At 39.4% G+C, this 26,173-nt stretch overlaps 1 long non-coding RNA gene across 2 annotated transcripts in view; it reads left to right on the top strand.

Moving 5' to 3' along the window:
* The first annotated feature begins 15,640 nt into the window (after nt 1-15,640).
* The window catches only part of LOC141574970 (uncharacterized), a 66,089-nt gene continuing 55,556 nt past the window's right edge, over nt 15,641-26,173 (top strand). For both annotated transcript variants that reach the window (XR_012502144.1, XR_012502145.1), the window contains exon 1: nt 15,641-15,946. This is a non-coding gene — a long non-coding RNA (uncharacterized LOC141574970). The remainder of the gene's footprint in view (nt 15,947-26,173) is intronic.

The raw sequence follows: 26,173 nt of genomic DNA, 5'->3' as shown, positions 1-26,173 counted from the left end.
GACAAAAAAATCGAATGACACAGAACAAATAAATGATCTGGAAGGCAGAGCAAGGGAATGTAATCTCCAAAACACTGAATCACTATGCTGCATGCCACAAACTAACCCAATATTGTACAGCAGAGTACTTTAATTAAAAAATAATTCATTGGGTTTATCATGGGTAATCAAAGCAGTGAACATAGAGGCTCAAAACCAAATTTAGTCAAAACCATGATGGATACCACTTCAACACCCATTGTAATGGCTACTATTAAAAACAAAACAAAACCAACCAAACAAAAAGCCCAGAAAATAACGTTGTAAGGACGCAGTGAGACTGGGACCCTTGTGCACTGTGAGTGGAACTGTTAAATAGTGCAGCAGCTGTGGAAAAGAGTATGATGGTTTCTCAAAAAAATTAAACATAGTATCACCATATGACCTAGCAATTCTATTTCAGTGTATGTGACCCAAAAGAAGTGAAAGCAGACACTTGAACAGATATGTAAGCATACATGTTTTTAGCAGGATTATTCACAATAGCCAAAGGTGGAAACCATTGACATATCCCCTGACAGATGATTGTGTAAAGAAAATGTGACATATACATACAATGGACTCATTCAGCCTTGAAAAGGAAAGACGTGGTTACATGTTACAATATGGATGACCCTTGAAGACATTATGCCAAATGATACAAGCCAGTCACAAAGGGATATATACTGTATGATTCCAATTACATGAGGTACTTAGGGTTGTCAAATTCATAGAGACAGAAAGTAGAATGGTGTTTAACAGAGGATAAGGAAGGAAAGAATGGAAAGTTAGTATTTAATGGGCATGAAGTTTTAGTTTTTTGGAAGATGAAAAAGTTCTAGATATGGGTGGTGGTGATAATTGTACAGTGATGTGAATTTACATAATGCCAGTGAATGATAATATAAAAAAAATTAAAATGATATATTTGAAAAATGGTTCCTTTCCCCCTCTCCCTGCCAGAACCACAAGGAGATTTTTTTTCTGTTATTTCCTCTCTGTGCTTCATTGAGCTCCTGAAAGATAAATCTCAAAAAATTGTGAGGGCTCCCTTATGACTGTGTCCCCTTGGAGTTTTTAATTGTCAGACTTGTCCACTGAGCCCCTAGCAATTTGTCAATTATAGTTCAAGTTTTCCTAGCTGGGTGTGGATTCCTGCAGTAGTTTCTGCTCTTGAGAATTTGCTCTGTTTCCTGCGTTTGCCTGTCCGTGCCTCCAATCTTGGGGGCAGCGGTTTTCCCTGTGTCCTCACCTCTCTGAAAGATCCTAGAAGAGTTGTTGATTTTTCAGTATGCTTATCTTTACGCATGTTAGGACAGAGTGATGACTTACAAATTTCTTATATGCAGAAACCAGAAAGCCCAACTTAAAAAAAAAATGCCAGCTTTATTGAGATACAATCCATATGCAATACAGTTTACCATTTAAAGTGTACAATTCAGTGGGTTTTGGTATATCATAGGTGTGTGCAACCATCACCACGTAGCATAATGTTTTCAGAGCTCACCTATGTTGTAGGATGTATCAGTGCTTCATTTCTTTTTATGGCTGAATAATATTCCATTGTATGGATGGAACACATTTTGCTTATCCATTCATTAGATGGTGAACATGTGGGCTGTTTTCACCTCTTAGCTTCTATGCATAATAATTGTCCTTAGCTTTGGCTGTAGGCAGACCCAGGATAACCTCTCAGAGCCTCTCTGTTTGGGAGGGTAACCAAGAAAAAATTTTGTGTGACACGTGGCTGTTGATGAATCCAGAATGCTCTGCGTGAGTTTTCCTCTTTTTTTAAAAAAACTTCCTTGGAGATGTTCTTCATGTAAGGGTCCCATACAGGACTATGGCCAGGCTTGGGACTCCCTTCCAAGGCTTTCTTGCATAGCCTGGACCAGTCTCAGCCTCCAGTGAGAAACTTTGAAAAATCTGCCCCTGGACTGCCGCTAAGCCTGGACCACACTCCTAGGTTTTCACAGGCTGGCCTGCACCAGCTCTGCTGTTGGAGGGTGACTGAGACATATTTTGGGGTGGCTCCTTCAACTATCAGGGCCCATGTGGGCCTGAAGCTGTTCCCAGGAGACTCCTCCACGGCTCCCTGAGTGTGACTGCATGTTCATTTTCATAATTAGAATTAGCTTCATCTTCATTTGTTCTAATTTGATGTTAGTTTTGCATGATTGTATGACCCTGGTCGTCTTTTCACAGGCGATACACTGCTTCATCTTCATTTGTTCTAAGTCTCTAAGTCAAAATACGATGTTAGTTTTGTGAGCCCATTATAACTTGTGATGCGATGGTTCATTTTATGGGTCAACAGGGCCAGGCTATGGTACCTAGATATTTGGTCAAATACTAGTTTAGATGTTATTGTGAAGGTATTTTTCAGGTATGAGGAACACCTAAATTAGTAGACTCTGAGCAAAACGGATTATCCTCCATGATAGAGGTGGTGACCTCATCCAGTAAGTTGAAAGACTTAAGGGAAAAAAGACTGACCTCCCACAAGGAGAAGGAATTCTGTCTCCAGACTGCCTTTGGACTCAAGCTGCAACATTAACTTTTCTTTCCTGGGTCTCTAGCCTGCTGGCCTGCCATGTAAATTTTCTACTTGTCAGCCTCCACTATCACTTAAGCCAATTCCTAAACATTAGTCAATCTTTCTCTATTTGTCTCTCTCCAGTTGATAGATAGATAGATAGATAGATAGATAGATAGATAGATAGATAGATACATACATACATACATACATACATACATACATACATAATAGATATATAGATACATAGATGATAGATAGATAGATAGATAGATAGATAGATAGATAGATAGATAGATAGATAGACAGACAAAGGATCTATCTTTCTGTACATACTACATCCTAAGGGTTATCTTTCTCTAGAAGAGGCTACTAAAACACATTTTCTCAAGTAATGTATTGCTTCTTCATTTCTTCTAAATTGAAATAACATGGCATTTTTATTGCCCTTTGTGAGTCTGAGCTTGTTTCATTGTTGCTTAGCTGCACTGTGATTTGCTCTAACCTGAAAGGAGACCTCTATTTGGAGAGCACTGTGTAACTTGGCACATTTTTACAGATAATGCCTTGATTCACCTTCATGTGCTTAACTTGAAATGAGGGATTACTCCTCAGAGTATGACTGTGGGCTAGTTTCTACGAATTCTACTGGAATAAAGGATATATTTTTGTTGTTGATTTGTTTTCCTGTAACCACTGACAACATTCAAGCTCCCCTCTCCCCTCTGCCTCACTCAGGTGCTTGCTGATTAGATAAACTGGCATGGTTTAGTGGGCATGTTACTTTGCCAAGCACCTTGTAATGGGCTGAATGGTGCCCCTGCCTCCCTTCCAGCCCCATTAAGAGATGTGTCCAAGTCTGAATCCCTGGAACCTGTAAATATAATCTTTGCAGATGTAATTTAGCAAGGATCATGAGATAACCTTATCTTGGATTTAGAGTGGACCCTAAGTCTGATGACAATTAATAGAGACACACAGAGGAGAGAAGAGGATGAGGCTGTGTATATATGAAGGCCGAGGGGTGCAACCACGAGCCAAGGAATGCCCGTGAACACCAGAAGCTAGAAGAAACAAGGAAGGATTTCCCCCCAGGACCTGTGTAGAGAGTGCAGCCCTGCTGACAACGTGATTTCAGACTTCTGGCCTCCAGAACTGTGAAAGGATAAATTTCTATTCTTTTAAACCACTCAATTTGTGTTACTTTGGAGGGCAGTCACAATGGATGGGAAGCCCTAACTAGCCCTGAGAGGGAACCTTTTGGCCCAGAGAGCATGAGATGAGCTTTAATTACAGGGTTGCATGGCTCCCTTTGACTGGTTCAACAGTCACCATTAAAGAGGTACTATCACACTGCACACAAAAATAAACTCAAAATGGCTTAAAGGCTTAAACATAAGACAGGACATCACAGACCTCCTAGAAGAGAACACAGGCAAAACGTTCTCTGATGTGAATCACAGCAGTGTTTCCCTAGGTCAGTCTCCCATGGCGATAGAAATAAAAGCCAAAATAAACAAATAGGACCTAATCAAACATAAGCTTTTGCACAGCAAAGGAAATCACAAACAAAATGAAAAGACAACATACGAACTAGGAGAAAATGTTTGCAAACAATGCGGCTGACAAGGGCATAATATCCAGAATATACAAGCAGCTTATACAACTCAATAACAACAACAACAACAAAAAACCAAACAACCCAATAAAAAAATGGGCAGAAGACCAAAACGGACGTTTCTTTAATTAAGACATACAGGTGGCCAATAGGCCCATGAAAAGATGCTCAATATCACTGATTTTTAGAAAAATGCAAATCAAAACTGCAATGAGGTATCACCTCACACCAGTCAGAATGGCCATCATTTATAAGTCCATAAGCAATAAATACTGAGAGGATGTGGAGAAAAGGGAGCCCTCCCACAGTGTGGTGGGAATGTCATTTGGTGCAGCCATTAAGGAAAACAGTATGGAGATTCCTTAAAAAATTGAAAATAGATTTACTATGTGATCCAGCAATCCCATTCCTGGGCCTATATCCAGAGAAAACTCTAATTTAAAAAGATTCATGCACCCCAATGTTCATAGCAGCACTATTTACAATAGCCAAGACAGGGAAGCAACCTAAATGCCCATGGATAATATATAATATTATTCAGCCATAAAAAAGAACGAAATAATGCCATTTGCAGCAACATAGATGGACCTAGATATTATCATATTAAGTGAAGTAAGTCAGAAAGAGAAAGACAAATACTGTATGATACCATTTATGTGTTGAATCTAAAAAAAAGTGACACAAATGAACTTATTTACAACCGAAACAGACTTACAGACATGGAAAACAAACTATGGCTACCAAAGGGGAATTGATAAATTAGGAGTTTGGGATTTGCAGACACAAATGACTATATATAAAATAGATAAACAACAAGGTCCTACTGTATAGCACAGGGAGCTATATTCAACATCTTGTAATAACCTATATGAATGGTTATTACAATAAAAATAATATGAAAGAGAATATATATATATATATATATATATCTGAATCACTATGCTGTACACTGGAAACTAACACAACATTGTAAATTAATAAAACTTCAGTTAAAAAAAGAGGCACTAGATGGTTAAGAAGTGCTACCTGCTTATGGGGTGTGACCAACACCCAGGGTTTTGCATTTCAAGGCAACAAACACCACAACTGAGGTCATCCCAGTGTTTGAGAATTTTTAAGGCTACCCTCCTTCCCCCCCACCACAGGAATGTTGTGGAGCCTGGTTGCTGGAAGTGTCCCCTGAAACATTTCCAAGTCTCTGATGGCTCTGAGAGGCCACGCTAAGCTTGGCTGCAGTAACCGGTCCAGGCCACAGACTGGGCATCCTCCTGGGAGTTGGTGACAGTTATGTCCCAGATTGGGACTTTCAAGACAATCAATGCTCTCTAATAGATGCCTCTGATGGATGTCCTCTGATCAGTGTCCTGATTGATAACCTCTGACTGATGCCTTTGCTGCATGCTTCTAATCAATGCCTCTGATGGCTGCCCTCTAGTTGATGCCTTCAATGCATGCTCTTCTGGACAGGGCCCCGGAGTAGATGGACATTAGGGCTGCTCTTCCTGCTACACCTGAGGGTCCCATGCACCTCCTCCCCTCACCCTGTCCATGCTCCTGCCCTCTCTAACTTGGCTTAGGTGAGTCAGAGTCATCCCTGGCCCTTTGTATCTCTCATGCTTGACCCTCCCTGAGGCAGGAACATTGTCCCATTGTTGCCAGCATGGCCCTCCACAGCTCAGGGAGCTCCAGGCTGCCCATGAGGTGCCCCCACCCAGCATCTTTCTTGCTCTCAGGGCCCCAAGAGTCCTTGCTGTGTGGCATGTGAAAGGAGGAGCTTGCCTTGGCAAGTGGTAGCAGGACTTTGAGAGCATGTTCCACTGTGAGCAGGGCTGAGAAGAGCATCATGAGGTTGCTGTCAGCCCAGAAGCTGGATGGTCCTGTTGGTCTGAGCCCAGGATGCTCACCAGCTTGGAGTCCTGTTGCTGTTCAAAGTGAATGTTTGCACTCAAAATGCCCAAGGAAGGCATTGTTCTATCTTTTGTTGCCCATGACATTCCTGCAGCTGTCACATAGTGCAGCCCCCACCAAGCCTGCATGGAGTGTGGGAGCATTGGCTTGGCTTGATGGATGCAGCACATTCAGTGCTTGATGCCAGGAATTGCCTGACTTCTCCTCTCCCATTTCCTTTCCTTTCCCCCATAGCCCCTCTTCCAGATGGGGGACTTAGAAATATTTGGCGGGCATGCCTCCTACCACTCGGCCTCATGTGTGATTGTGGCTGGGGCTAGAGACCCGCTCCTGCATTTCTCTCACTGGCCAGAGTTGGTCTTCACTGTGGAAGGAGACAGAAGAATTTTGAGAAGCTTATCTGGTGACTGGGCCCTCATGTGACACTCCTTGGGCCTCAGTGTCTGGCCTGGGCTGGTCCAGGTTTCAGGAGAGAGACTTAGAAAATTTTTCAGGAGGTGCTCCCCAGGAACCAAGGCTTAGCTCTGGGCACCCTTCCTGGGACTCCCTGGCTGGCCTGTGCAAATGTGCCCATTCTAGAGGGTATGGAAATGAGAACAACAGAGGCTTCTTATTCAGAGCTTGCTAGAGCAAGGGGTCAGCCACTACCACCGCATCTGGCAGAGATTCAAAGGCAGGCAGGGAAGGGAAAGAGCTTTATGCCAGAGAAAGGAAGGCACAGGTGTGCCATTGAGGCTATTGGCATGAGGAAGGCAGGGGCAGATGATGAGAAGTGGGTATCCCATGTGATGGGTTAGAAGAGAATATTTGGCTTGGGGAGCAAAAGTCTTGAGTTTCTGGGACAATTGTTGCAAAGTTTGTGGATCAGAGATCCATCGTCATGTATGGTTTGGCCTTTGTCCTTTCATATTTTCCATCTCTCAAGGGTGACTTGAAAACTTTTGGGGAGGCACATCCCACAGTCAGGGCCTGCACGGGACTGTGGTCAGACCTGCCACCTTCTCCCTAGGCCTGTGCCTGGTTGTTTGGTCCCCATATTGGAAGGGGGTGGAAAGGCATTTCAGGGAGGCGAATGTAAAGAACGGTGCTCATGTGGGACAGTGGCTGGGCACAGGATACCTCTCTGGATGGCTCTGGATAATTGCCTCTGGAGGGAGACTTAGAAAAATTTGTGGAATTCTGTTCAACAAATGGGCCTCAAATGAGATGCCGCCAGGCCCAGGGCACCTCCCCAGGTCATCCTGCTCATCCCAAGCCATTGCCCTTCCTCCAGAGGGGGACTTGGAAAAGGTTTTAAAATTTCACAATTTATATATTTATTTACATTTAATTATAGTAAAATACACATAACATAAAATTTATCATCTTAGTCATTTTAAAGCATAGAGTTCAGCAGTGTTAATTAAGTATACTCACATTGTTGTGCAAAAGATCTCTAGAACTTTTTCATCATCCCAGACAGAATCTCTGTACTGATTAACCAACTCCTTGTTTTCCTCTCCCTCCAGCCTTGACAACCACTAGTCTACTTTCTGTCTCTAGGGCTTTACCTATTTCAGACATTTCACATAAATGGAATTATACATTACATGACCTTTTGCATTTGGCTTCTTTCTCTCGGCATAATGTCTTCAAGTTTCATCCATGTTGTAGTATCTTTCAGAACTTCACTCCTTTTAAATATACATGTGTATAAACAAGAGATTCATTTTAAGGAATTGGCTCACATAATTATGGATGTTGCAGTTGGCAAGTTAGAGCTCCAGGAAAGACAGTGGTGTAATTCCAGTCTGAATGCTGACAAGGGAGACCCAGAAAGAGGTGACATTTCAGTCCACAGGCAGGAAAAACCCGATGTTGCAGCTCAAAGGCAATCAGGCAGGAGAGAGAGGTTCCCTCTTGCTTACAGAGGACCAGCCTTTTTGTTCTATTCAGGCCTCTGGCTATTGGATGAGACCCATCCACGTTAGGAAGGGAAATCTGACTTACCTCAGTCTACAGACATACCAGAGTAATGTTGACCAAGTATCTGGGCACCTGGTGGCACTGCTGAGTTGACACATAAAATTAACCATCACATCAGACTCACACCATAGTGCAATTGATTGGAATTATAAATCCACTAAACATAACCAGGATTTTACCAGGGGGGAAAATATAGACATTATATAAGGATAAACCTGTTGGGAATCTGTCAGTACAACACTGTAATGTGAAACAGAGCAATAGCTCTGCCCACAGGAGCCTTGGAATCCCAGATTAACTGAGACCTGGCTTGTGATCTGTTCCCCAATCCGTGACAGCATATGCGCAAAGATTGACTTTGTTAAGAAGGCTGAGAAGATGCTACTGTAATTCAACTGATCTGCTTTGTAAGGATCTTAGACTACTTATCCTGTAATTGCATTTGGCGTGATACTGGGGTAATTAGTGACACAAATTTGATTTTACTGTTCTATTGGTATCAATGATGAAATTTATTGGGAAAATGAATTAAAACCCCTACAAGCTGTTCTTCTGATGAAAGCTGATTGAGAAAGAGAAAGAACAGATTTTGTTAGTCATCAATTAACTGTTTCTTAAAGTTCACATGGTGGAAGGAGGCAAAAGAGTTCTCAAGCTTGTACATAGTTATGAATAAGTCTGTGTTGGAATATTTGGTAAATGGAAAGATTTCTTTAAAGCAATATCTATCCCTTATTGGAAAAGACAAACAATCAGCATTTTGGTGTATATCTTTCTTTTTTAAAAACATTTTTATTATTTTTTAACATTTATTTAATTTTATTTTTTATTTTTTGGAGGACGGAGGTGATTAAGCTTATTTATTTAATGAGTTTTTTTTAAACCGAGAAATGGGGATTGAACCCGGGACCTTATGCATGTTAAGCATGTGCTCTACCACTTGCGCTATACCCTCCCCACTCAGTGTATATCTTTCTGTTTCTTTTAGACTATAAGCATTGAATGATGCAGAAGGAAGAATAATGATGCGTGGTTTGTAATTCAAAATGCTTGACTAAAAGTCAGAGGCGTGGACTGTGTAAATGCAGGTCTATTTCAGGTGCTCTATTTCAACCCTATGCTTATGTTTGGGATACCAGTGTCACAGTGCTTACTCTTGGCTACACCTGAATGAAATGTAGCTAAGTAATGATTGCTATAGCTCTGTGTAGGGGCTGCAGTAAATGAGGAGGCAACCTTAGCTGTTTATCAGCATTAGTTTTAGAAATTGTGCAAGATTGAAGGTTTGCACCTGGTTTCAGTTATGTTCTTTGGCTTCTGCTATTGAGATTGGCCATGCAACTTGGTTTTGGCTGTGTGATCTGAAGGATATTAAAAACTCTTCCTCACATGAGACTGTGGCTCTGCTGCCACCAAGATGTTTCACACAATCTTGGTGATTCATGATCTGGACATAAAGTGTGTTCTGTGAGACAGAGAGGACCACAGGACTTATAACTAGAAGCCTCAGATCTCTCTGATGTTTACATGTGCCTTATTTTTCCTGCTGTACCAGATAATGTCTTCAAGCTTTAACCAAGCTTTAGCATGTGTCAGAATTTCATTACATTTTAAGGGAATGATACTCCATTGTATGGATGTACCATATTTTGGTCATTCATCTGTCAGAGGGGGGAGTTGTTTCCACTTTTTGGCTATTGTAAACAATGCCCCTAGGAATATGGGAAACCCTGCACTTAATTCTTTTGGCTATATACACAGAAGGGGAATTGCTGGATTATATGGTTCTATTTTTTAAATTTTTTTTGAGAAACTGCCAGACTGTTTTCTATAGTGGCTGCACAATTTCGCCTTTTTACCAGCAGTGCGTGCAGGTTCCAATTTCTCTACATCCTCGCTAATATCTGTTGTTTTCTGGGGTTTATTTTGGACCCCTAGCTGTCAAGAGTTTGCTGGCTGCTGCCTTGATGTGGCTTTTCCAGAGGTCTGAGCATCCCTTAATAGAATGTAATCTGGATGTGGTGACTGAGGTAGGACTTCAGGGGGCTAGCAGTGATGGCAGGATCATTCTGCTGTGCCCAGTGTGGCTGGGGAAAGCATTCTCCACACATTTACTTACATTTAGGGGATGGAAGCCACTGCCACTGTTCAGGTAGCACCTGGGGACAGTTCAGGAGGGTTAACTGGCATATGGAAGATCCTCCACTGGTCAGATTGTCCCAGGCAACCAGGAGTAGGATGTGTGGTGCTGGGTCATCTGATGAGCTTCCCAAAAATGTTTTCAAGTCCTCCTCTGAAGGCCTGAGCTACTCCCTTCCTGCCTGGCCCTGGAGTGGGACTCATGAGGATCCAGATTCTTCTGCCACTCCATGTGAGGAGTCGACCAGATGACCCACAGGGCTTTGGGTCTCTCATGGTGATGGGACTGTTATCAGTGGCCAGGCTGAAGTTCCAGGAAGTCAGCCTATAGGGCAGATATTCCACACTGACTGGGTGTGTGTGTGTGTGTGTATTTTCTGAACTGGCAGACCAGATTGGACCACCAAAATGGTGGTGACACATTGATCTTTGGTTACTCTGAATGATGGGCTACAGATAGTTCACCACCCAAGACAACTGCTGCTTGAATTGTTTATGTATTGAGTCTCCTCTGTCCTCATGTCCAGGCCTCAGTGCTACTTCTGATCCACCTGAGAGTGGCAGAGGTGGTGGTATGGGTTCTTTACCCCACACAGGATATGACCTTGAAAATTATCAAGGCCAAAGTCAATCGAAGGTCAAGTTTAAGGTGATGTTCAAGGCCAAACTCAAGATTGAAGCCAAAATTTCAAGCAGCAATACAAGTTGTGAGGATGATAGTCAAGGACACTATATGATGTGAAAAAGATCAAGGTCAGGGTCAATTTGCTAGTCAGTGACAGAAATAAATGTTTGATTATGGTCAATGCCAGGATTTGATCTGAAGTAGGGTCAATGTAAAAGTTCAGTTCAAGGTCCCATAATCACTCAGTAATAAAAATAGTCAGGATACAGGATATGGATCTGATAAGAGTCAAGGTCAAGGTCAGGTCCAGATCAAGTTCAGGGGAAAGGACGAGGTCAAAGTTAAATCAAGGACAATTTATTAGTCAGTAATAAAGAAGATCAAAACAATTGTAAGGGACAAGATATAGGTGAAAAGGGGAACACAGATGAAAAAGGTCAAGGTCCAGTTCACAATCATGTCCCAGGGTCAGGCCAAGGTCAAGTTATTAGAGGGAAAGTCAGGAAGATGGTCAGAGACAGGTTATGTTAGAGGGTCTATATCAAGTTCAAGATTATGTCAAGTTCAAAGTCAAGTCAACAAGACCAAGGTCAAATTCTCTGTCACTATTAGAAATGGTGAGGATGACATTTCTGCAGAGACTTAAGTTCTGAAAAGGGTGAAGATCAAAATTAGGCTATGGTCAAGTTCAGTGTCATAAAAGCTAAAATCAAGGTCATAATAACTGTCAGTGATAGAATGGATCAAGGCAATAGATAAGGACAGGATTTGTTTAAAAAAAAGTTCAAGCTAAAGTTAAAGGTCAAGGTTATTATTAAGATTAAAGTCAAAGTCAAATTATTACTCATACAGAGTGCTAAGATGATAGTTCGGGATAGATTACAAAACTGAAACTGATAACGGTCAAGAACGATGCCAGTTCAAATTCACATTCAAGGTCAGATTCAGGTTCAAGTTTTTGTGTTTTTGTTTGTTTTTTTAGTTAGGGGTAGAAATGAACATTGAGGATAATGAAGGACAGGATTTGATCTGAATCAGAGTCAATATAAAGATCAAAGTTAAGGTCAAATTAAAATAATTATTCAGTGATAAAGAGAGTTGTGCTAATAAGGACAGGACATGGGCCTTGGTCATACAAAATGGGTCAAGGTCAAGGTAAGGTGAAGGTCAAAATCAAAACCTGGGTCAGATAGTGTTACAGATATCAGGAAGACAGTCTGACATAGGGTACTGGTCTGAAAAGGTCAAGATCAAGGAAAGGATAATGTAAAAGTCAAGAGGAATCAAATTATCAGTCAATGAGAAGAATGTCAGGAAGATAGGCAAGAACATATTATGGGTGATGTCTTAGTCTGCTGAAGCTTCTGTAATAAAATATCACAGACAAGGTGGCTTATAAACAATATAAATTTATTTCTCACAGTCTGGAGACTGAAAGTCCAAGATCATGGTTCCATGGTTGGGTTCTGGTAAAAACCCTCTTCCCAATTGCAGACTTCATGGTGGAAGGTGTAAGGGAGCTCTCTTAGGCCTCTTTTCTAAGGGTCTTAATCTAATTCATGGGAGCTCTGCCCCCATAGCCTAATCACATCCCAAAGGCCCCACATTCTAACACCATCACAGTGGGTATTAGGATTTCAATGTGTAATAGAGGAGAACAAATCTGACTCTATATTAGATCTGTTCCTTTGGCTTTGACTGCTGTGCCCTGTTTCCTAGGCTTAGTCTTGCTAGCTCTGCACTCAAGGAAAGATAACAAGTTGCAGAATAGAGAATAACATTTATTGGAGGTTTTGCAGGAGCACCATGAGCTGGCCCATGTGGACGGCTGCAGGAACAAAGAATTCCTACACCAAGAAGTTTGCAACAACCAACCACACCCCCTCCCCTGTTTTTTTGTATAAAAAGGAGCCTGTACTCTGACTGGAGGAGGATGGTTCTCCAAGACATTAGTCTGCCATCCTCTCGGTCTGCCGGCTATCTGAATAAAGTCGCTATTCCCTGCCCCAGCATCTTGTCTCCTGATTTACTGGCCTGTCGTGCGGCGAGCAGAACGAGTTTGGACTTGGTAACAGAAATAGTGAATAAGTAGCCCTGGAGTTTGCAGTACTTCAGAACCACCTACAAATTATAGAAGGAGAAAAAATAAGCAGGAAAATAAGAAAAAAAGAATACGGAAGAACAGAAAAGAACTAGCAGGAAGGTAGGTATAAGCCCATATTATTGACAATTCAATTAATTATAAATGGTGCAATTATTCCAACAGTCAGAGACAAAAAAATTAGAAGATCCAACTGTATGCTACCTATAAGTACCCCAGTTTTAAATTAAAAAAATACTAAAAGTGAAAGACTGAAAAAACATATATCATAAAAACCTTAATCATAAAAATGTATGGTGGCAACATTATATATTATATTATATATATTATACATTATATATAAGATAGAAATATTATATATAAGATATAAATATTACAAGGATAAAGAGCATCATTTCATAATGATAGAGGAGTCAACCTGTCAACAGGCTATGAAAACACTAAATGTGTATGAAGTTGAACAGTTGAGCTATAAAGTATCTGAAGAAAAATATATAGAACTTAATGTATCACATTTTCTTCACATCCATTGATCAATCTCGTAAATATCCATTTATCACATCTACCATATATATGACATATATATACGTACATATGTATCTCCAATATCACATATATAGCACATCCCAAACCACTCAACAGCCACTCAGGGAACATTAACAGAGATAGAACTTAGAAATAAAATGTGTCTCAATAAATTTAATATGATTTATATCATAGTATGCTCTCTATCAGAGCAAAATTAATTTAGAAATCAATAGCAGAAAAAACCCCAATAATTTTCGAATATTTGAAATGTAAACAACACACTTTATAATTCATGAGAAGAAAAATTTTGAAGTAAATTACAAATAATTGGAATTAGATGAAAATGACAATTCAACATATAAAATTTGCAGTGATAATGTTCAATAAGGTTCTATTAAATCATTGCTTAGTAGGAGTTACAATTTGTAATGCTTTTATTAGAAAAAAATAAAGCTGTAAACTCAAGAAAGACTTGTACATGGATCTCTAGACGCGTGCATCTTTTGACCACCTTCACATATTTGCCATCTCCGTATCACTATATCATGAGATACTCTTATAGGCCTCGAGTGACAACTAAATCTTAGGGAACACAGATCATTTTAAAGTGGTGTATTTTTACATAGAAAAGCTCTTGATTAAAAAAAAATTCCTGAAGAAATGTATTTTTTTCCCATAGTCAAAAAAAAAAATTATCAATATGTCACAGTTCTCACAGCTTATTTCATGAACTTTTAACATTACTATCACATTTGTTAGTGACATATCCCCTTCCCATTGGCCACGTGGTAGCAGACACAGCTTCTGGGTGTCATTTCGCGGGGGCCAAACGAGGTCATACTTGTTCCCTCTGGGTCACTGAGCTTCTCTGTCTCTGCCTTGGTTTTAAGAACTATAAAACGAAAAGAAATCATCCTTGTGTGATGTGTTCCTGAGCGCTTTTGTAAGGACAAATTGAGATCATGGATGTGAAGGCATATTGCATTTTAAAAACATTATACGAGTAAAAGATCATCTCCCAACCTCAAATAGAAAAATAAGTAAGGAAAAACATGAATACATTAAGAGAACTTGGAAAAGTTCCAGCACGCTTTATTGGTGGCAAACTTAGCCCTCATTCTCACACAAACAAAAATGGTGGGGGAGGGGCGAGTTGTAAAATGGCTGTGAAAAGAGAAGGTAGAAAGATTGTTTTGTAATATCTGAAGCATGCAGGCTGCATTTTCAAGCCCGATTTGTAAAAGGATGGGCAGTGCTGGTGACACCTGGAGGGCTTAACCCTCCTTTAGATAGAGGTGAGAGAGATGCGAAGTAGCCCAGCACCAGCACCTGGTGAGAGAGATTGTCACTTTTCAAATAAGAGAAAGGGGGAAATCAGCCAGCACTGTAGTCACCTGTCTCCTAGTCTCTTCCTTCTTCCACATGCTCTCCCAAATCCTTCACAAACTGTGCTTAATTGATTGTATAGCTTTTTAGTTATAAAATTCAGCCCCTCCGAGAACCCTTCCCATAGATAGGAATTGGGCGAGGAGGGATGTACTGAGGGGAAGCAGAACTAAGTCAATACTCCAGTGACCGCACACGGAGGCATGTCGCTGTACAAGATAGTACAGGAGCCGCTTTATTTGTTAATCAATGGACATCCAACTGCCGGCCTGAGATGTAGGTCAGGCTCATTGGAAATACCAGCTACCGATCACATGCCATCTTCATTATATTTCCAGACCGGGTGTGCCTCTGATTCCTGCACACTGGGGTGCATCTGAGCTGCAGGAGGGAGAGGAAGCACCTGTGCCTTAGTGGCGCAGGTGAAGTCCCAGCTACCTTCCTGAGGCTTTCTCGGGTGCTTTCCCATCTCTTCAGCAGTCCCTCCTCACCACCATCTCCCCTGCCGTCTTGGCCCCCAGCCTCTGTTTAACCCATGCCTTTCCCGCTCTCTCCGGGCGGAAGACACAGAGGGCTCAACACAACCAGGCCTGCCTAACAGCCTGGAGGCCTTGAGCTGCAAGAAGAAAACACTCGCACCTTCCGCGCTCCCCTCCGCGCTGCAGCTGCCTCTTGCCACTCAGGCGGTTCGACGTGGGAATGGCCCAATTAGGGCCCGCGGTCTCCTCGGGGGCCCCGCCTCTCCCGGCAACTTCGCCAATGAGCGGCGGGCGGAGGCGGGACGCGCTCCGCTCTTACGTCTGCAGTTCGGGCGACGGGTGTGAGCCGACGTGGGCGCGAATGAGGGACTGCGGCTGGGCCGGCGGGTGGCGCGGGGCTCTGAGCCCGACAGCGGGGACAGGCGCGCGGCGCCGGGTCGGGGAGGGCGTCAGACCCTGGCCGCGGTGGAGGGCGGCCTAGCGGGGCTGCCCGGCGACCTGCGTCCGAGCGCGCGGAACGCTGCGCCTCGCTGGGGACAGTCCGGAGTCCGCGCTGTGGAAGAGGAGGAATACTTGCCGGAGCTGATGGCGGAGAAAGAGCCTGGATCCATGGTTTGAGCACCGTCGCGCCTTTTGGCCGAAGGTGGGACTGGCCCCCTGCGCTGGGCGCAGAGCGCTATCCCCCTCTTACCGCGGCGGGGTTCGGGGAGCGAAGGTGGGGAAGCCGCCTGTCTCCCTCGCGGGAACTGTCCCTGAAGGTGCTCCAGAGCTGCGGACAGAGCCCGGGTTCGGGCGGGCAGATGCTACCTCCCCTCCCTCCACGTCTGAAGCTGGGGAGACGAAAGCTGGGAGGTGTAAGGGCAGGGGAGGTGTGCCATTAGGGTCACTGACGGAGGAACGAGTAACAGGGCTATTTTCACTCCGCAGAGGGAAGGGAGATCAGTTTGGAGTGATCAATGTAGTGTTTTAAGAGCTTCTTAGCTACGAATCAGCATTTCTTTTACTTTAACTTTTTTTGGTCTTACCTTTTTTCCTTCCTTCCTAGTGATTTTGATATCCTTTCGTCTAATTACAGTGTTTCCTATGGATGGTCTTGGGATAAACCTAGATTAAATGATGCAAGTTCAACCGTGTTTGTGAATGTGGAAGAGGCCGAAGTGCGTATCAGTTTACTTGAAGTGTGGTGATTGGGGGCCCTGGGAGGTCTGGTCCCTCGCGTCGCTCCACAGTTGATCAGCTGTTTTACCAAGTGTGCATTTTCTTTCGTGTACTTGTATTGTTAAAAGAGATTTAGTTCTCAGAGGAACATAAATATCTTGTCTTTTGCTGTCTTTTGAAAAGGTGGTTTAAACACACACACACACACACACACACACACACACACACACACACACACACTTCTATATGACATAAGTATTAACCAAATTACTCCATTATCTTGAAATAGTGCTGTCTAACTGCTCAAAGGTGCTCACGGTATCTGTAGCAACGTACATACACCTTTTTAAAACAATTCCAGATTTTTTTTTGATTAATGCTTCATCAGTAATGAATTGCTTCATCATCAAATTGGCTACAGTGCAGTTTTGTAGGTTAGGTTGTTGTTAACTTACCTATAGGAAAACTAACAACTTTCTCTTCCTCAGCCCATCAGCATTAAAATAAATGCTTTTTTGAGATTTAGTTGACATTGGAAGGAAAAATCCTAATCCTCCATGTATGATTCAGATAGGCATTAGGCTTATTGAAATGCTTTACTGATGGATTATTATTTACAACAATAAAGTGTCAGGGTTTTTTCTATTCTGTACACCAGGCAACGAAGAAAAGCTTTATCATCAAACTATTGAACACGTGAAACAATGAAACTTTCTCAAGGAACAAGTTGTTTTTGTAGAGGATATGGAAAGGAAAATACAATCATGCTTACTACTTTCTTGGTTACTGAATGAAAAAAATAGAAATTAAACGAAAATGAAAGCCAATTAAAAAATTAAACTCACCTTATCTATTAAAAATAATTACATAAAATACTAAGAATATTGAAAATTAATGGATTCATCAATGATTAAGAATGTTCAAAGAGATTAAAAATGCAGTTAAGTCTTTTTAAATCGTTTACTTCAATGTATTTTCCAGAAGTGTCTTAATCTAACTGATCATATCTTTAAAATGGAAAAAAAGAAGTTACAAATTGATCATTTTCTCAGATGGGCTAATTAGACTTCTTTCTCGGGACAGCAGGCTCGATGATTAATTCATCAGTCACTTAATGAGAGTTAGTGGGCTTACTATTGAAAACTGCCAAACTAAGTGCATGTGAGGAAGTCTAAATCGCATGTACAGGTATTTCTGCAGCTGATAAAACTGTCAGAGAAGGCTGTGCACCTGCTTCCTTAACATTTTATTTTTCTCAGGAACTTGAGTTTTTGCTCCTTAGGAACATGTTCCCAGGGACCTTGTAATTTGGTTTTTTCCCAGCAGGGGGAAGCATATTCTGCTTTCGTGAAGAATTGGGAAGAAAAAGCTCATAAGTAGAAAACCATCTAAGTAAGAAACAAAGAGAGGGTCCAAATTTCAGAGAAATCATAGGAAAAGAGAATGGAAGTGATGATAATAACCTTGATTATATAAAGAGAGAGGCAGAGAGATCTTTAAGGTTTAAATTAATCCTCTCATTGTACCTGAGACTCTATGCGTGCTTATTTAAGAGTAGAAGCTGAGCGTCCTTTTGAATCTCTGATAAATCGTTACATACATTTTACATTATAGATCTTTTGTTATCTTTTGAAAAGCCGCTTGCCAAGATGTGTAGGTTTTGTTTTGAATCTCTGTAGGAGAGGGCTGTTGAGATGATTTTATTTGCACACCTGGAAATGCACTGATGGAAGGCAGTGGCTGTAAATAAACCTGCCGTAGATACTCATTTGAAAAGAAGGTGCGCACTGAAGGGCATTTCAGTCGGCACTGTGCAGACGCTCTCAAGTCAGAGTGAATAATAAAATGATCAGAAGATTCCGGGCTTCAGAATGATTTTCTGGAAGCTAATATATGTAAGGGCAATGATGTAAACCAATGAGCTTTCACAGTGATTTATTTTGCTTTTTTGATTGATGGTTGATGCAAATCAGAGCTCAATTGTGACTACTTCACTTAGAACTGAAGGCCACTGGTGGAGTTAAAAGTGCTAATTTGTTGATTATTTTGTTATTTTTGTTGTAGTTTGTTTATTTCACTTGTTTCTGCTGTGTGTTTTCAGTAGGAATGATTCTGAGACAGCTAATGAAAGAGCCTGAAGATTGTATTTTGTTGCTACTTTGAAAAGACTGATGTGGCTTGAAGATTATTTACGTTTGAGTTGTTAAAATGATTTCCTTCTGTGATTATAATATTGTTTAATTATCCATTTGTACGGAAGGTGCTTTTGTGGATAAAACAGCAAATTCAGCATGAGCTTTAAAGTTCCACTCAGCCTCTGAATTTGCTTGCCAGATGAAATGAGATGAGGTTACTTATATCTATGCTACTTCTGGGAAATGCACCAAACTGTGAATCCAGATACCTGGATTTTAATTTAATTTAATTTACTCCTACTACTTATGTTATTATAATTAATGGACAGAATTTATTACATGATTTTTAAAACGTACACACAACGCTTAATATAACAGTTCCAAAGCCTTGCGTATCTTCTGTTCCAGACTATTTCAATTCTCTATTATTTCATTCTGTCAAGAAAAATGCTAATGTATACTTATGTTAATAATTAATGGATAAATTAATTTAAAAATTATCGAGAAAAATACCCTGTCTGCAAGGAATTCATAAATTAGTTCATGTGAAAAATAGTTATTTAACATTATCTGAGAAGTAATGTAGCATGATAGTTAACTGCTTTAATTCTGGACTCAGGCAGCCTGGGCTCAGCACTGCTGTGTTACACCATGGTGGGCGTGATCAGCTCCCCTTCCCAAACCAGTTCGGATGTCAAGGACTGATGGTGCCAAAGTCACACACAGCCAAAAATGTGTAGTGTTTTTATAATTCACGTTCTGAGGTTTTCTCAGGAGAGGTGGGCAGCATCTGAACTTGTCTTAAAACATCTTGAGCTAAAGGAGCTACTGGCTTTGGTTTTTACTGTGGCCAGGCTACAGGGCTAGGGTGAGAATTCCAACGTGTGGGCAAAGGTTTATGCTTACACCGCCCGCTGGTGTCAAGAGACCTATCCAGATGTGGAGCAAGAGAGGGTGAGAGAGGGCTGGGGTCCGAACGCTGCCAGTGGTCAAGCACGGAGATGGAGTCCGACTCTTAATTACAGCAGTCTAACCCCGTTACTTCCTAACTGCGAGAGCCTGGGTGAATTACTTCTCTCACTATATAATCAGCATAAAAGCAAACTCTTCCTCATAGATTTGCTTCATTTGCTTTATAAATGTGGATAATACAATTCCTTATCACATAGTTAAATGTGTGTTTTATGAGCATTAAATTTAAATGGGCATATGAGCATAATGGCATATATATATGTTTCCTTAGAAGCTTTTCTGGCACACAGAATGATCTCGGAACTGATTTTCTTCTTAGGCAGCCATTATGTGCTAGACCCTTTGTGCTAAGCAGAGGATGTGGCATTTAACTACCATCAAGAGCTCACACTGTCACTGGGGAGAGCTAAAAATAACCAGGATTAGTGCTATAAATGAGAGAAAGGAATAGTTTAGGTTTAGAGAAGGGGAAGCTTAATCCTAGCTATGGAGCAGTTAAAATTTGAGGTCCACTTTGGAGGCTGAGTAGCGGTCCCACAGGGAGAGGGGGTAGTAAAGCTCTTGCTCACAGAGAGGGTGTGTCCTAAGCAAAACGCTGCGCTGTGGGGCGTGTGAGGTCCGCAGTGGGACGGCAATCAGAGTGCAGGCTTCGTGGGGAGGACTGGATGCCCACAGGGCAACCAGCGCGCTGTGAAAGAATTCTAGTGAATTTCCAAATTGTGCTTTGTAAATTATAAAACCCATGTAAGATTTCAAAAACAGAAGTGAATGGCGATGGGAACAGCTGAAGAATCATTCATACATCCTGTTAGAGGTTCTGTTTCTCTAGTTGAATCCTGACCAATGCAGCCCCCTCACCAGCCTTTGCTGTATTTTGGAAACAGGGGAAATTAGAAGAAATGATACATTATATTACTCTGAGGTCTGAGCTGAAGTGGCTTAAGGTCCCAAGTAGAGAAATGAATGTGCTCTAGCAATGTTCTGAAAGAGTGACTTCAGATTGGTGGACAGAGCAAACAAAGGTTCTTTAAAGGTTCTTGAAACAAGTCGTAAGTAAACTGTTGTTTCGTTAAGTGAGTTTTCGCTCAGCTTAATAAGGACTGTGTGATTATTACAATTTTATCAATTCAATATTGTGTAATTATTCAAATAATGTAAAATGATACCTTTCTTTTCAATGTGCATCCCTTTGTACAGTATCATTCTACTACTAACATACAAATTGTGCGATCACCTTTGAATATTTAGTTTCAAAGTCTGAGAAAATCATGCAGTTTTGGTTCTATAAACACATCACTTATGCTGGAAAAGTCGTCACTATTCTTAGAAAAAAAAATCAACGGGATCCCTTGCTGCCATTGTGGTAAGGGTAGAAGGTGGCAATTTAGCAACTTCCTGTCTGTGACTGTTACCCGTATGTGCCCTGGTTATGTGTTGGCCCAGGCCACCTGGACAGACGTGTGACTGACTGGGATTTATCCACCATGAGCTGTTCAGGGTGCCACCGATGGCTCTGCCTTCAGTACTCTCCCCTGATGTCCATTTTATACATTTTGTAGATTAATAAGCTTATAGTGCAGATTTACCATTGTGATTTTTTTGGTTCATCTAAATAATTTTTTTTTTAAAGTAGCCACCCGTATGTCTACTGATTCTCAGATCTACTGAGGTTCTAAAAAAGCAAATGCTCCCCAGAATGGCGGGAGAAAAGGAGGCTCCTTGGAGGAGGGGTACTGCTTTTTTATCACTCAAAAGGTTTGAGTTTTAAAGAATTTCTGATCTGGAATCCAAAAATCTAAATTTGACGCCTTGCCATTTCAATGTCAATATATTAGTTGTCTGGGCATTTAATAGTATTTTAGGAGTATTTCAATCTTAATTTCCTTATTTACAAAGTCTGGATAAGAGTTATTTTATCTATCAATTAGGGCTATATTGATTATAGTCCTATAAGATAAAATACATGATAATAATTGTTCTTAAAGTGCTATGAAAATACATAGTCATATTGCACAGTGAGGGATTTTTATTCCAATAGTAATAATTATTAGGATTATCATAATTAAAATTAACTGTGTCCAATATGCCATGCAATCTTTTATGTGCTTTACAAACTTCTACTCTCACTATAACCCTATGAAGAAAGTACAGTTACTACCGTAATTTCACAAATGAAGGAAATTAGATTTTCCAAGGTCATGTACCTGACAAGTGGTACTTGTCTAGTAATTTAAAGGATGGATGATTGTTGTTTTTCACCCAAAATATAGTTCCTCAGTAAGGTAATATATATATTTCTTAATTGCTTATTATGTCACCAAGAAGTATCCAAAATAGTATTGCGTTTTTGCTCCCTGTCTTTGCTAAGTAAATTTGGAGGCAGAATAAACTGGAAAACATGCTGTTGGCTGCTTACAATTCTTGCATTTATCTATAATAGATGATCAGGAATTTTCAAAAAAGCTAGAAATATTCATAGTTCTCAATACATGGAGCAATTGTTACCTTGATATAAATAATGTTAAACTCAGAACTTTTCTTACTCATTTCTATAAGCTAGAGCTCACAGGGTTTGTATAAAAAAAAAGTCACTTCTGCAAATGTCAAAAACATTACAATTCAACTAGTGCTGTAAATCCCACAACACTATCTCCATTTTTATTCAATCTAAAGTAAAAGAAATTGGGCACACTTTAAAAAGATCCAATCTGGTAGGAAGGGCTTTAAAGAATACATTTTAATTACGTGTTTTAAAATTAAATGATGTGAGAAAGTACACAAACCTCATTTATCAATTTTACACTATGAGTAACAATAGGCTTGATAATGATGTAAATTAAACGTTACTGGAGAAAATTTTGTCTATTGAGGCTCAAAAATAGAAGACCAAAGATACAGTGGCATAGTTGAATGACTCAAAATCTAATATATTTTGTTAGTTAACATTCAGAAATACATGATTACTAAACTACCATGTAATAATATCATCTATGGTAGTGATGCAAAGGAACTCTGGCATTTGACCTAAGAAATGATGGAATATTTTTTAAGTCTAGGAATTAGTGATTATTGCCAGTATAAATCTAAATCCTTAAAGTACATAGTGCATTTGAGAATCTGAGAACAGATTCACATTTCTGTTCTAAAAGTTTCTAATCTTTATCTCCAGCCCCTAGAAGTACGTTTTAGAATAAGGATGGCAAAACATACAACCCAGATGACTAGGAAATGCTTTGTCAGGAAATATGCAGAGAGACAGCTGAAATCTACAAGTTTAGTCTGCAGATGAGCTTCTGGACCATGAAACACACCTGTTGGAGGAGGCTGCTTGTCAATACTTCCAACATAATCAAAGATAGATTAATGCATTGTCACATTCAGGTAGTCAGTGTTGTATGGGAATATTATTTTCTCTAAACGGAGCCAATTCTTTTCTATTCCATCTCTCATACATGTAACAGCAAAGTTATGTATTTTGAAAAGGTTGTTTCCAGAAGACAGATGAGCTCTTTTAAGCTTTTGATGGCCTGTATAAATGCCTGCCTTGAAGCTGTAGGGATATAGCACAACTCGTGTCTTCCTCAACATATTTCAAAAGTAGAATTCTGAAGCAGCAAAGAAGGGCCTTAGAAGGGCTCAAGTGTATGAAATAACTGCAGGAAATTCACTTCATTTTTTAAACTTCATTAAATGCTCTGTGATAATGACTGAGTCACCTCCAGAAGAAATCTAGAGGAGTGCCATCAGACTCTGCCTTTGGTCATAATCTAGTGAAAATCAGTATCCAAACCAAATTCTTAAAAACACAGATTTCCTAGTTATCACATTGGTGGAATTATGTAAGTAGTGTCTATAAAACACAATTTTCAAAATTTAAAAACATGACTCTCATACAAATACAGAATAAACGTGTCAAAGATACTTGTTGAAAACATTAATCAATTAAGGAACTAGTAAGATGGTCATGCTAGTTCAAGAAATAATTTGAGAAATGAATATTTATATAATCACCCAGTCAAAAGAATGCTAAATTAAACACACTAATAGATACAAAACTGGTTAAAGTCCTACAGAATATTAAAAATACACCATTGAAGTTATCTTTTCAACCAGTAAGAAATCCACTAGCTAACATGTAACTCCATAATGTCTGGGTGCTAATCACCTAATAAATAGCAAAGATAAATACAAGCACACTTTCCTACATAATTAATAATAGTTCAGGAAGCCTGTTAAATAATACTTCATTATGACAGAGGAAGGAAATTAAGATATCTTCTCGCTTTATTTACAAATATTAGATACACACACGTGTGCACACACACATGAACACATCTCTCCCCTAACAACCCACAAAGTGGTTACTATGTGTAATTACAGTAAATAAACAAGTTTCATAGACACACATAAAGCATTCCTTCAGGGAAATCCAAGTAAATTTGCATGACATTTTAAGAAGGCATGAAAGTCACTGTGGTTTATACTAAACATACTAAATATAAAAGTGACCTTATTTATACTCACTGTATAGCTAACTGCAGTAAACACTGAATAAAGTTTAAAGTGAACATAGAAAAACATTTTGCGGAGTATTCATTTTAAAGCATGTACACAAGACGAATGTTTCATTAAAATATTAGCATTATATGTGTTTCTGTTTCTACATTGATGATACAGTTTAGGATCAAAACTTTGCTGTCACAACACTCTGGACAGCAACTGCATGTCATGGTTGTGCTTGGTGACCAGGCGGAGTAACATAAAAAAATTCCCATAAAGTCAATTTGACACCCCCTAAGTCTTAGTGTAACAGATAACTTTAGAATAATTTCCTAACTATATATTACATGTACACAACCAAAATGCTTACTGGTAATTACTGCAAGATAATTCCCAACACAATTAGTTATGCTTAATTGATATTATAATGAAAGAGATACAATCAATCAGTATTTTTGTTAAGTCCCTTAATTTAACAGGCTGAATATTTTTCAGTTTCAGTTGACTGATCAAGTTTGAAATATTTTCAATTTTCTCTAAAAATTAAAATTAAATGAACATCACAAAATAAGTTTTTTTAAGTTTGGACAACTTTAAAAATCCATCCCATTTGTATACACAGATTGAAGCACAGTATAAAAGGGGAAGTTAGATCATTTCCTGCAAAATAATTCCCTTTTCTTTGATCTGTGATAATCACAATCCATCAATAAATACTAATAGTTATCAATTTATCCCTTACAAGACTTAATACTCATAAATCTATAGGACTGTCAAATAAATAATGTCGAATTCCCTTTTCCAAGTACTTCATGTATCATGGATGCTATTTCACCTCTTCAGTATATTAAATCAATTGAGTTTTGGGAAAATTGTGTAAAAACTAAAATTGATATTTCCTAACATTTATTTCATCACCATCATGAAACTGTATGTAGCTTATTTTATTTTGCGTTATTCAATAGATAAGTTTGGTTCAGTAAATACAATTAAAAGGATAATTTTGCTCACGTAAATTATCTCTCATATATAAGAACTCAGAAATGCTTACAGTCACTTTTATATAGAAGGCCAAAAGTCCATTTTACTACCATTTTCCTTTTTACAATAATATATTGTTAAAGTAAAAAATAAAGTTACCATTCTACTTAATTGGTCCTATATGGCAATAAAATGAAATAAATGCTTGAAAATACACAAATCAAAAAATGCTTCCTTGGAATTATACGTAACAAGCAAGAAAATTATTAAATGGTTATAAATATTTGACAAATTTTGTGTGCTCAGTAGCATTCTATAAGTAGTTAACAATAAGATCATTTTATAGTTAGTAGGTAATGATCCACTCTTTCTATAGGTTTATGCTTTATTTAAAATGAATGCTATTTGTTGACTTTAATATTAGGCGACAAGAGAACCAAATGAGCTATATATATTGTGTTGCCTACTTTTTCTTTTTTGCCAAAATACTTTCCTTCATCTACATTTTCAAGGTATTTTTCAATGATTAACTGATTTTTTTTGTCATGCTCTATTTGTGAATTTTTTTCTTCAAATGGTTTAATAAAATGGTTTAATTAACACATGTAAGAGACCAGTTTTGTCCTTTCAAAACTGGGCTAGACTCATTATTCCATTTTCTATAGTATTTCCTGAATATATATAATCTCAAAGCAGGATGTCATACATAGATGGTACACTTTTTATGAACATTGTATTATTATAATCTCTTCCTCTTGTCTTATTACATTTCTTGTTATGCTGCAGTAGGAGCCAATATATAAGTAGGCTCATAAAAATTAGGCATTATGACCCAGAAGGACATCTTTGAAAATGAATTCTCAAACACAATTGGCTTTTAGCTTCATATAAATCTTGGTGGTTAAGTTACCTTTACTCCTAAAATCCAATGATACATGAATAAAAAATAATGTTTTCATACAGGGTAGGCTTAATTTTATATTTAAGCACAGTTTGCTATTTCACAATAATACTAGAACCAGAATACTGTGTTTTAAGACTTTATGGAACTAATTTATAGTGTAGGGCAGGCACAAACTTGATCTCATGGCAGCAAAGTTTTGTTTCCATTTCAGCAATACTGC

The sequence above is a fragment of the Camelus bactrianus genome, chromosome 25, assembly GCF_048773025.1.
Source record: "Camelus bactrianus isolate YW-2024 breed Bactrian camel chromosome 25, ASM4877302v1, whole genome shotgun sequence".
NCBI classification, from domain to species: Eukaryota; Metazoa; Chordata; class Mammalia; order Artiodactyla; family Camelidae; genus Camelus; species Camelus bactrianus.
This window is presented reverse-complemented; position numbering and strand designations above follow the sequence as displayed.